At 41.5% G+C, this 13,028-nt stretch overlaps 1 protein-coding gene and 1 pseudogene across 2 annotated transcripts in view; one reads left to right on the forward strand and one right to left on the reverse strand.

The window, feature by feature from the left end:
* Positions 1-13,028, forward strand: part of LOC131900449 (excitatory amino acid transporter 4-like) — a 419,569-nt pseudogene that overhangs the window by 345,483 nt on the left and 61,058 nt on the right.
* The window catches only part of LOC131900827 (zinc finger protein OZF-like), a 68,394-nt gene that overhangs the window by 54,044 nt on the left and 1,322 nt on the right, over positions 1-13,028 (reverse strand). The window lies entirely within an intron of this gene.

Consider the following 13,028-nt stretch of genomic DNA (forward strand, 5'->3'; position numbering starts at 1 on the left):
AAATAATTAAGATACATCTTAGTATACTACTGACATGGGAAAAAGACTCCACTGGGACTGAACTTAACCTGAATTTGTAGAGGTGACAGACTAGGAGCATTAAGGGCATTAAGGGGGTGTGAGGGCCCAGTAAGTCAGCACATTGAAAATGTGTGTAAAGGTGGTTAAAGGAAGATGGGCTTGGTGTCCTTAGAGAAGACCTTCCTACCCAGGTTCCTGATGGCTGGGAATTCTGACTTTGTTTGATCCCCAGGACCCACAGAGTGGAAAGACAGAAGCAACTCACATAAGTTCTTCTTTGGGATCCACATGACATGGGCATGCCCCTCTTCATGAAAGCTAGTAAACAAATAAATGTCACTTAAAAATTAAAATGTATATACATTCTCATAAGGAAAGAACCTGATCCCCTCAAACTTGGCAAGGATCCTGCCTCAGTTTCCTTTCCCACTGCTGAGATCAAAGGCATGCTCTACATAACCCCACCCCTACATTACACTTCAGCTTGTGTGCTCCACAGTCCCCCCAACCCCTACCTTATAATTAAGCTTGTGTGCTCTACACTCCCCCAACACTTACCTTACAATTCATCTTCTGTGCTCCACCCCCTCCACCCCTACCTTACAATTCAGTTTGTGTGCTCCATACCCTCCACCTCTACCTTAAAATTCAGTTTGTGTGCTCCACACCCTCCACCTCTACCTTACAATTCAGTTTGTGTGCTCTACACCCTCCACCCCTACCTTACAATTCAGTTTGTGTGCTCTACACCCTCCACCCCTACCTTACAATTCAGTTTGTGTGCTCCACACCCTCCACCCCTACCTTACAATTCAGTTTGTGTGCTCCACACCCTCCACCTCTACCTTACAATTCATCTTCTGTGCTCCACACCCTCCACCTCTACCTTACAATTCAGGTTGCTGATCATCTGTCTCATTTAAGCCACCCAATTCCTCAAATAGATACTTATGAAAACAGAACTTCAGTTCATCAGTAACATGTAGCTATTGTGGTGGTAGTGTGGTAAGAAGGAACCAAACTGAAGCCATGCTGGATAGAAATTCCATTTTGAATAAGGATCAAATAAAGTTTAAGTTTCCAAGACCTCCCCAAACTTCCCGGGGTAACTGACATCCCGGTTGGCAAGGTGAGAGAAGAATGGTGGGCAAGCTGGCCTACCACACTTGAGTAAACCAACCAATGAGAACAAGTAAGTGTACCACAGAGAAATGTTCTTACGAGAGGCCCTACTCCCTGAATCCTGATTGGTGAAAAGTGTAACTGTAACTTGGCACAGATGTTTGTAGTTTTCATGCTTAAAAGCTCTGTAAGTTTCTATTTTGGGGTCCCATTCAGCTCCCAAAAATGTTCTGCATCCCTGATTATCAGTAGCAGCTAGATTACAACAAATTTTTGTTTTCTGCATTGATTTGGTGTGTGAGTTGTATTAGGTCCAAGTGGACCCCATAACAGTGTTGGATGGAACACTCCTATTAGAGACCACTGTCTAGCTATATATAAGTTTACATCATCATACACAGTAGAAACATATTTCTTTTTTCTTGTGAAATACTTTTGATATTTAATATTTTGGTAAGTAAAACCAATGGAGTATGACAGAATATTGAATGATGAAGCATTTCTTTATTAGTTTTGAGGCTGCTGAACAATATGTGAGAACACAAAAGCACACTGAGCCCAGTATTTCAGCACCAGCTAATATTTCAACCTATTTACTTACTTACTTTCTTACTTACTTACTTAATATTCACTTATGAGACAAGGTGCCATGCATCTCAAATTAGCCTCAAACTCCCTATGTAGTCAATGATGACCACAAACATTTAAATGTTTTGGTTGGTTGGTGGTTTGTTTTGTTGTATTTTGTTTTGCTTGGAGACAAGTTCTCTTAGTGTAGTATATGCTGGTCTGTAATTTGCCATTCCGTGTCTCAGCCTCCCAAGTGCTGGCATTACAGCTGTTCACTCAGTGTATGCTACAACAAATCAAGAGCTTGTTGCAATGATAAGCCAACATTCAACCTACTGAGCTTCAAGCATAGCTTTGATGTGTGTGTGTGTGTGTGTGTGTGTGTGTGTAAAGTGTAGATTTTTGTATTAAGAAAAGGAAAGATGTGTTTATGAAGAAAGTACAGCCACAAAGACCTGTAAGTGTAAGTAAAGTGATTCCCTAGCTGAGGCAGGCCACACCATTGCTAACATAACCACTTGACCTATTGTAAAGTTATACAATAGGAGAAGGTCACCAAAACCCAAAGCTGATTTATAACTGGTTGATCACTGTGGAAGGTGTGGAAATACAACGGACATCCTGAGTGTGGGCTCTTCTGGCTCTAAACTCTTTACTTTGTGGGATCTAACTTTTTCCAGGTAAGGTCAGAAGTGGATTAAATTCTAGACAGCCAGCCCATTTCAAGAAATCTGATGGTGTGAGGGAGATCGTATGCAGTGTCTGAAGTATATGTAGATAAACTATGTTTCAGGAACTAGGGATGTAGCTCATTTGGTAGAGTGGTTGTCTAGCATGCAAGAAACACTGGGTTTAATTCCTAAAACTACATAAAATAGGTGTAATGGTGCAGGCCTATAATCTTACCAACTGACAGATGGAAGTAGGAGCATTGGAAGTACAATGTCATCATGGAACAAATAACAATTCTAGGTCAGCCTGGAAGATTTTAGACCCACCTACCCATACATATCCAAGAGAGAGACAGACAGATAGACACACACACACACACACACACACACACACACAGAGAGAGAGAGAGAGAGAGAGAGAGAGAGAGAGAGAAAGAGAGAAAGAGAGAAAGAGAAGGAGAGACAGACAGACAAATTTTCTCAAAACATAGTCCCATCATCCATCATATCATCACAACACATAGTTCAGCTCTCACTGTTGAGTCTTGGAGTTCTACTGCTAAATCCAATGTCAGGCTAGCCATGGTAACTCATCCCTGCAATCCCAGACCTCTGTAGGCTGAGGCAACCTGTTGATTACTAGGTTAGCTTAGGATACATAGCAAAAAAAAGTTTTAAAAGAAAAGGGGGTAGATATAACACAAAGAAAAAAAAAATGTGCATTTGTAGAATTATGTCTCAGAAATGACCTGCAATTCCAGTACTTGGAGGGTTAGGCAAGAAGATTAAGTTCCGATCAGGCTGGGCTAAGTGTATAAAGTAGTTCCTGGCCAGTTTGGGCTACAAAGAAATTTCAGAGTATATCTCTGAAACATATGGGGTCTTTTAAAAAGATAATAGTGGACCAGTGATTTGGCTTAGGAGGTACACATGCTTGGCATGCCAGTACAAGCCAGAGGACATGAGTTTGAACCCAGGTAGTATATGAAAGTGGAAGGGGAGAACAACTTCAGAAAATTTGTCTTCTGACCCCTCCCCCCATTCATGTGCCCTGGTGCCTGTGACAGTGGCAGAGTGTGTGTAATACCAGGTATCTAAGGGTTTCTATTGCTGTGAAGAGACACCATGACCATGCAACTCTTTATAAGCAACTCTTATAAAGAAAAACACTTCATTTGAGTGGCTCACTTACAGTTCAGAGGTTAAGTCCATTATCATCCTGGCAGGGAGCATGGAGATGTGCAGGCAGACATGGTGCAGAGAAAATCCTACATTTTGCAGGCAACAGGAAATGGTCTGAGGGTCACACTGAACAACACTTGAGCAAGAGACCTCAAAGCCCGCCTCCACAGTGACACACTTCCTTCAACAAGGCCACACCTATTATAATGAAGCCACACCTCCTAATAGCACAACTCCCTATAAGTTTACAGTGTAAGAAGGAGTCATGTAGCCTAGTCTCGAATCAGCATATGATTACCTGTCCAATGGGTTTCCTCAGAGCAATACACTTGTAGAAATGGACTCTCACTTGGCAAGGACCAGTAGTCCACAGAACAGCATAGGAATTTGCAAAATTCATTCAGCTTGCAGGCTCTTTTCTCTCTCATCATACTGGTGATTCTTTGGGCGGATGTTTTATTTTGTCAGTCACACATGCAACAGCTGTAATTTTCCATGGAAATTCTGTTCCTTTTCAAATATTTTCCCCTACAATTCAGCAGGGTGTTAATGCTTCTTAAATCTGGAATTACTAACTGCAGCTCTCAACCCTGGGAACTTTTTTGACTCAATGGAGATATTTAGGTATATATGAGAAAACAACACTGGAACATTAACCATGTTTCACAGTTTGGGAAAGAAGAGCAGGGCATGCATAAACAGACTAGGAATAAAGCATAGTGCTAACTGTTGAGAGTAAGTTCTCTGGACACCAAGCATAGAACCATTGGTAGGATCTGGTATGCTCCAAGAAGAAAAAATACAATGCAAAATGTGGGTTGCCCTGATCCATTTTTACAATACATAGGAGTTTATATTGGTGGAAGAAGTATGGTATAGTGAGATGGGGCAAGAGTGCTTTATCAATGTCTGCCTTTTACAGAGAGATTGAGACATGGGACCCTCTTGTAGAAAAGGGAACTGTATAAAAATATATTTTTGCAGACATGAAAGAATTGTCTGGGTTTGAATATTGTTGTCCTTATAGCATTGTATCCATGTCTATTACTTCTTAACTTTGTATCCGCAAGTAGCCACCAGCTGACATAAGTGCTGTGAGAGCAGGATGTGTCTGGCTCGATATTTAGTTAAGCCTGCAAAAATGCTAACTCTATGTCTAGACTAAGGTTATGCAGGAGGTAGGAAGGTGTATTTTGGGAAGCATAAAAGGAACAATGGGGGCTTCCATAATGATCACGATGTATTTCTTAAAGTTAAAAATAGAAGCCAATATTAGAGCTGTTCATGTAACCCTGGTAAGAAAAACTCTGTTTAAGTATAAATAAAGACAGACTGAGCCACTTGAGTGCAATCTGTTTGGTGGTCAGAAGTTTTCCTCGTACTGATGCCCCTTCCCCATCTCAGGACCTGAACCAGAGTGGAGGCTGGACTTCAGCATTACAGGGGTTAATTACATACAAATTACCACATGAGGGAAACTAGGGAGAATGCTCAACACTAGAGGCTCTAGTAGCCCTCGTGCCTCAGTCTCCCTAACTACTGGTACTAGATGCATGCAATGGGAAACTTCTGGCTCAAAATAACTTATTATCCTCCAGACACTTGATAATAGTCACTCAACACAGAAAACTCTCTGCTACACCATGAAAATGGCACAAATCTATCAATTCCTTGGAAATTTTCAGGATTTCTGCAGAAAGTCAATGCTGTCCTGCCATTTGGCCTCTTTAGGAGACAGCTCTTCCCAGACCCACCTCTTAAGGTCCCCTTCCTTCACAAGGTCTGTCCTGGGCCAGTGATCTCAGTGTCCTGCTGTGCCTCAGTGGAACCTGAATGAAGACAGACATACTTTCTACAGTCACATGGTTCCTGAACGGGAAAATTTAACCCATTTTAGCAAAGGCCAATGGATAGTTAACGGCACAATTCTGGGCATGACCACAGGAGGATATGTGCTACCTGCTTTTCTTGCTTTCCTTATACAAATCATATTGCCGGCTGCCTCTAGTTTCTTACAGCTATAGGTGAAATGGCTATTGCGTTAGGAAAACGTCCCCCATGATGCTCCTCTGGGTGAGCCAGAGGGGATGTTGTTAAAAATATAAAGTGGCTCTGATTCAGCTCCTAAAGCCTTTGTGTCAAGTGTGACCATGAATTTAAGATTCTTAAGAACAGGATGTTGCCTTTCCAACACATGTTGTGACTAGTCACAGTAGTTCATGACATTACAAATTTGCATAACTGTTCTGCAGAGAATGATTTTAACCACAAAAGTCTAGGGGAAATTCAAATAAAGAGATGATATCAAGAGTTAATGGGAACAGCCTAGGAATAGGGAATGAAGCAGAATTATAGGAATCCACAATATCTTCCTTTCTGATAGCTGTGCCAATACTGTAGAAAGTTGAGAGGAAGAGAACATGAGAACAAGAAACAAGCAATGTCAACTATTAAGAGTAATATTTTAAGTTTTGTAGTTTACAGGATGATAGGGAAAAAAACTGTTATATTCTCCATAGGAGATAGAGTAGTACAGAATGCAGGATGAATTGGTTCAGCTTTGGCTGATGAGTTAATTGTGAGAACTTAGATTTGACTAGAGCTAAACATTAACCACTAGAGGCAAAATTTTCTTTCACTTTGCACGATGCTGTAACTGCAAATGCTGCCAACTGGGCACACTGTTCTACTTGTAGGTGTGCTTAGTTAGAAAAACTTCCTCTGCCACTTGCAACACTGCAGATGCTCCTGACATTAAAGCTATGAATCAAGTAGGTAATGATTACCAGTGGGAAAGTTGGGGGATCGAAGGGGAACAAACTGTCAGTTACTGTAACCATTATTAGAAACGACACAAATCTGATTGTAAAACTGTTCAGGCAAACTTTGAAACTGTATAAATAGAAAACTGTATAAAAAATTAAAAAAAAAAAAGGCTCAGGCTACCAGGGCCACTTGTTTGAAACAGGTGGTCATAGTTTCTTGGTTGCGCCGACTTTATACATCTTCTGTCCCAGATCATGGAACCCTTTGGAAGTTAGGAGTTAGTCTCCCAGCAGTAGTGATTCTGACAATGGACAACACAAGCAGGGTATCCCAGGTGTCCTTGTAGAAGGACACAGTGCGGAGGGGCCCACTGGACATTCAAGCAAAGGAGTGAGGTAAAGGAGAGATGCCTACCAGCTAATGCGTGGTACTAGAGCAAAGAAGCCAATGCTGCTTCACTGACTGAAATGGAAACCATTTGAGGAGGAGCAAATGGTGAAGGAACAGGTGGGGGGGGGGCAGGTTAGGAGAGGAGCAGTGGGGGAAATGAGAAGGTGAGAGAGGAGCTAGTGGGGGATGAACAAGTACAGTCTTGAGCACTGTGAGCTGAAGCAGACCCTTGATTTAGTTTTGGAATTGTGAATGTGGCGATGTCAGCCACAGGCGCAAACAAGACACCTCCAGCACACAGGGGCAAACAGCCTGTCTGCTAGGAAGGAACCCAGCTAGAGAGAAATGTTCAGCTGTTGTTACCAAGATTTTCAAAAGAAAAGTCTAACCTAGGGAGGCCCAGGAAAGTAGGCTCTACTAAGGGTCCACCATATACAAATGAGAGACCAGGAAAGGTGAATAATAGGGATGGACATTGAGCCCAGGTGTGGTTCTCAAGGCTTTAATTCCAGCCCCTGGAAAGGTTGGTTGGAGCTTTCAGCTCACCCCTACATGGTCCAGGAAGCCCCATACCTCTATGTCTCTCTGTCTCCAAAACCCACCCACTCAGAATCTCCTAATGTACCAAAAGTCCAGTTCCACATTCTTGATGACTACTGTAGGTTCCTCCCCTGAAACTGCCAGCTGCCAAGGTCCCCGCCTAAGTCAGGTTTTGAGAGTACTTGGGCACAAACAGAGCTTGTGATAGACACGTCATCACCTCTTGCCTAGAAGCTATAAAACCTTCCTGCCTTAGCACTTGGGCCACAACTTCTCTGACCTCATTCTCTGAGACCAATGAAACCACACAGAAGTTATTCTCAATGACCCTGCTTTTATACTTTTTCAGTTCAGCTTGATCTGGCTTACTACATCAGCGGAGAAACCTGTTATCTCAGGGCAGAAAACCTATTAGGAAGAAGAATCCAGACATTAAGTCCATCCCTCTTCTACAGAGATGTTATTAATTAATAGGTCTGGGCATGCAACTGAGTTGGCAAAGTGCTGGGAGTCCTGGGCTACTGGTGTGAGCTGCAGATTTCAGTAGAGAAAACACTAGTGTGGCACACAGGCATGCCTAATTAATTGGTCCTGGTTGAGGTCTGTCAGCTTGGCCAGTCTGTCTTGGTTGTGCTATGTGGTCTAAAGCACTAATCACTGTCACTCTTGGAAGGCTAAATGTGTCTCAAGTTCCAGGGTGCAGCCTCACCATTATTGTAAGGCCAGTGAAAGAACACACTCTGACCCTGAAACCTGAGCCAGTGAAAGAAACACTTTAGCCCAGAACCCAGAACCTATGAGTCACACCCTGGCCCCGAAATTAGAGCCAAAGCTGAAAAGGGCCAGTGAAAGAAACACAGTTTGGTCCTGAAACCAGAGCCAACTCTGCCCCTGACCAACTAAACCAACCAATCCCTGAGCAGGAAAACTAACCATTCCCTGAACAGAAAATCTTCTCCCAGGAGAAACTCTGCCCCTAAAAGCCCTATATATGGCCCCCTGCCTATTCACTTGTGGTATTTCCTTTCCCACCCTGGCAGAGGCAGCTACTCTCCTGTATTCTTTCTTCACAAATAAATAAATCTCTTTCTTAAGGGAGTCTTGAGTGAAGATCTTCATTCACCTGTGCAGAACAGAAGAACCTTGCTGAGACATTCCCTTGGAGGGGCTGAGCAGAAATAAGTAACAACTTTCCTCCTGAGCCAGAGGAGATTTCAACATTTCTGTAGGGGTTCCCCTTTAGCATAGTGAAGCAGAAGAAGCAACATCTTGGTCCAGAGACATGAAGCAGAAATCCACTGGGAAGCCCCTTTAGAAGTAGGAGGGCATAAAACTAGCCAGTCACCGATGGTTCAATTAAACTGGATTAAATGGAAGTGGAGAACAGAGGGGAGCTGCCAGAGCCTATGTCCTGCTGGATTTAACTCCTGGGGCTAGAGGAATGTAAATACATTCTGCTGTTACTACTTCTGTTTGATTAGGAAGTCTTTACCCAAACTCTTCAGGAGACTTTTAAACAATATATCAAGGTGAAATGATACATGCTTTAATTTAAGCATCAGACTAGCATGGGCTACACAGGGAGGTGCAGGAGATCAGGGGCCACATTAAAGGATTCTATCTCATTCTGTGAGGTGCTACAATGCGACCCAGAGCTTTGTACATGCTAGGTCAAGTGCAGTACCCCTTCCCTACATCCCCAACACTCTGGTTTCCATTGCAAGTCTTACTTGGAGGTATTTTTTTCCACAGGTTATGACATCATGCCTGATTTTTTTGTTGGGCACAAGGTTTCACTATGTAGACCTGACTGATCTGGAACCACATGCAAACACTAGGTTGAACTTACTTGGATCCTTCTGCCTCTGCCTCCTGAGAACTAGTATTACACTTGTGCACCACCATTCAGAGCTGTTTCTGTGTTGGAGAAACAGGTCTCAACTAGCCCATGCTGGCCTCAAGGTCAATAACCAACCAATGTTAGCCTTGCATTTTTTTCCCTACCAAGCTACATCCTCCAGGTAGCGACATTTCAATAGTAAACACTGAGGTTAGGCATAATGACATGCACTTTTATTATCAGCACTGGAGGGCATAACAACAACGGAAGAAATCCAGACTCATAAGGACATACTTTAAAAACTGTACTCAGCCAAATAGGAAATCTAAACCAAATAGATAATTTTCTCAATAGGCACCACTTGCTAAAATTAAATAAAAATTGGATAAATAACTTAAATAGACATACAACACCTAAGGAAATAGAAGCAGTCATTAAACTATCATCCCTCCCTCCCCGCCACCGCCAAAGAAAAAAAGCCCAGGGCCAGATGGTTTTAGTGCAGAATTCTACCAGATGTTCTAATAAGAGTTAATACTAATACTACTTAAATTATTCCACAAAATAGAAACAGAAGAAACAGCCTGGCAGTGGTGACCCACTTTAATTAATTCAAGTGGTGACCTTTAATCCCAGCATTTGGGAGGAAGAGGCGGGTGGATTTTTCTGAGTTCAAAGCCAGCCTAGTCTACAAAAGCTAGTAAATTCCATGACAGCCAGAGCTGATGCACAGAGAAACCCATCTCTAAAAACCAATATATATTATTTTTCTTTTTATTTATAATATAAAAAATCATGTTATTAAATTATATTATAAATTATATATATATATATATATATATATATATATATATATATGGAAACAAAAAAAGGAATATTGCCAAATTCATTTTAGGAGGACACAGCTTGAAACCCAAAGCACATAAAGACCCAACAAAGAAAGTTATAAACCAACTTCCCTTATGAACATAGATGCAAAACTTGTCAATAAAATACTCACAAACCAAATCCAAGAACACATCAAAAAGATTATCCACCCATGATCAAGTAGGCTTCATCCCAATGCAGAAATGATCAACTTACAAAAATTAAGGAAAGTAACCACCATGTAAACAAACCGAAAGAAAAGAAATACAAGATCATCTCATAAGATTCAGAAAAGTCCTTTGACAAAAATCGAACACCCCTTCGTGACAAAAGTCCTGCAGAGATAAGGGATACAGGGAACATACCTAAACAAAATAAGGGCAATTTCCAGCAAGCATACAGTCAACATAAAATTAAATGGAGAGAAACTCAGTTATTCACCTAAACTCAGGAACAAGACAAGACTGTCCACTTGCACCTTATCTGTTCAATATAGAACTTTAACTAGAGCAATAAGACAACTAAATGAGATCAAGGGGATAAAATTGGAAAGGAAGAACTAAAAGTATTTTTACTTGCAGATGATGTGATAGGACTTGTAAGTGGCCCAAAAAATTCCATAGAGGAACTCCTATGGCTGATAAACCCTTTCAGCAAAGTGGCTGGATATACAATTATCTCACAAAAATAAATAGCTCTCCTATGTACAAATGACAAAAGAGCTAAGAAAGAAAACAGGAGTGACACCTTTCAAAACTGCCTCGAATTATATAAAATACCTTGGGGTAACTCTAACCAAGCTAGTGAAAGGCTTTTATGATAAAACTTCAAGTCTTTGGGGACAGAAATTGAAGAAGACATGAGAAGTTGAAAAGATCTCCCAAGCTCATAGACTGGTAGGGCTGACATAGTAAAAATGGCAATCCAACCCAAAGCAATCTACACATTCAATGCAATCCCCATCAAAATCCCAACACAATGTTTACAGATCATGAAAGAGCAATTCTCAACGTCAAATGGATAAACGTCCAGGATAGCTAAAGCAATTCTGATCAATAAAGGAACTGCTGGAGGTCTCACTTATTCCAAATTGTATCTTTTACCACAGAGGTATAGTAGTAAAAACCACATGATATTGACATAAAAACAGACACAATGATCAATGAAATTGAAATGAAGGCCAAGAATAAACCCACACTCCTATAAGCACCTGAGGTTTTTTGTTTGTTTGTTTGTTTGTTTTTTAAGAAATAGAAATACATACTGTTCTGAAGACTAACATCTTCAACAAATAATGCTGGTCAAACTGGATGTCTGTATGTAGAAGAATGAAAAACAGATCTATACTACTCATCCTGCACAGAACTCAAGTCCACATTTTTAAGAGACAGTATGACCCTACCCTGTGTTAAATGTTAGCTGCTAAGTGTTGTATGCTTACACACAAGCCATAGTCAAATGCCCTGTGTCTCAATTCTCTCACCAGACTGAAGTGGGTCAACCAGGTTTGCACTTACCAACATGAGAGAGTTGCCTAATCAGAAATTTCAGTGGCTCAAGCTAACCTCCCCAAATTGTATACACACCAATTTGGTTTTCCTTCATTCATATGGCATGATTTAACACATATTTGGGAAGTACACAGAAAGGCACTCACTCTGCCCAATCAAACTGATCTTTATAACTGAGACACCTGCAGGTTGATGACTTAATCTCTAATCTAGCTATCGCCTAGCCTATTTTCCTCTACGCTATACACAATAAACTATTCCTTCTATTCTGGTCTCAATAGAGAAGCTATGTTTCATACACAAACCATTTTCCTGTTAGTACAATCTGTGACTCAAACAGGTAGTTTTAGAAGTATGGAACTACAAACGTTTAATCAAGAATTGAGGAGGTTCAGTCAGGAGGACAACAGGGTCAATGCCCTGTGGACCTAAACATCTCAGGATCAAGGCAAAGAAAGTCAACATAACAAACCTTGTCTCAAAATATTTCCTGAAACCTTGAAGGTGCAACTGTTCTGGAAATAATATGCCATCACAATGAGAAGTCATGCCACACACTTAGAGACTGAGAAAAATCTCTTCAGTAATTACAGGTCTCCAGCTCTACTTAACACACAAAGAGGAGCTGGCTGGGAACAGATCTGCTAACTTGTATACACAATAGGCTTATGCATTCCACATATGCTGTCAACTTCAAGAAATGCTGGTTACCATCCCTTCTATCATGGCTTGCTCAGTTGGCTTCCTTATACAATTCAGCATCACCTGCCCAGGGCAGCACCAACCACAGTGGGATGGGCCCTATTACGTCAGTGTGACTCTAGCTTCTGTCAAGCTGACCAAATCTAACCAGCATACCTACTGAGTCATCTCCCAAACCCCAAAGACAGATTGTTAAGCACACCTCAACTCTCTTAACACTTGTTTTTCAGCATATACTTGTGCACGCACACACACATATAAAGTTTTGAAAATCAAGTTTAGGACTAGAGAGATGGCTCAGCAGTTACCACCACTTGTTGCTCTTGTAGAAGTCCTGGGTTTGGTTCCCAACTCTAACATGGTTGCACACAATTATCCCTAAATGCTGTTGTAGGGGATCTGATGCCTCCTTCTGTCTTCTGTGGGCACAAAACACACGTGGTAAACATACACATGTGCAAGCAAATCACTCATGTGGTGACATATTGTGTATCAAATTAAGTTTGCCTGAGGATCAGAGGACAGAACCAGCCACTAGATTAAACATACAGGCCAGGCAGTGATAGCACACACCCTTAATCCTAGCACTCAGGAGGCAGAGATCCATCTGGATCTCTGTGAGTTCAAAGCCACCCTGGACTACATGAGATTGACTCAGTCTAGGAAAGAAACAGAGCCAGGCAGTGGTGGCACACACCTTTAATCCTAGCACGTGGTAGTCACATACCTTAATCCCAGCACTTGAGATCTCATGCCTTTGCTACAAGTATTTGGGAAGCACACACATCATTAATCCCAGCACTAGGAAGGAAGTGAAATGGCTGGGCGGAGAAAGGCGTGTAAGGG

The sequence above is a fragment of the Peromyscus eremicus genome, unplaced genomic scaffold (assembly GCF_949786415.1).
Source record: "Peromyscus eremicus unplaced genomic scaffold, PerEre_H2_v1 PerEre#2#chr22_unloc_1, whole genome shotgun sequence".
In the NCBI taxonomy this organism is placed as follows: Eukaryota; Metazoa; Chordata; class Mammalia; order Rodentia; family Cricetidae; genus Peromyscus; species Peromyscus eremicus.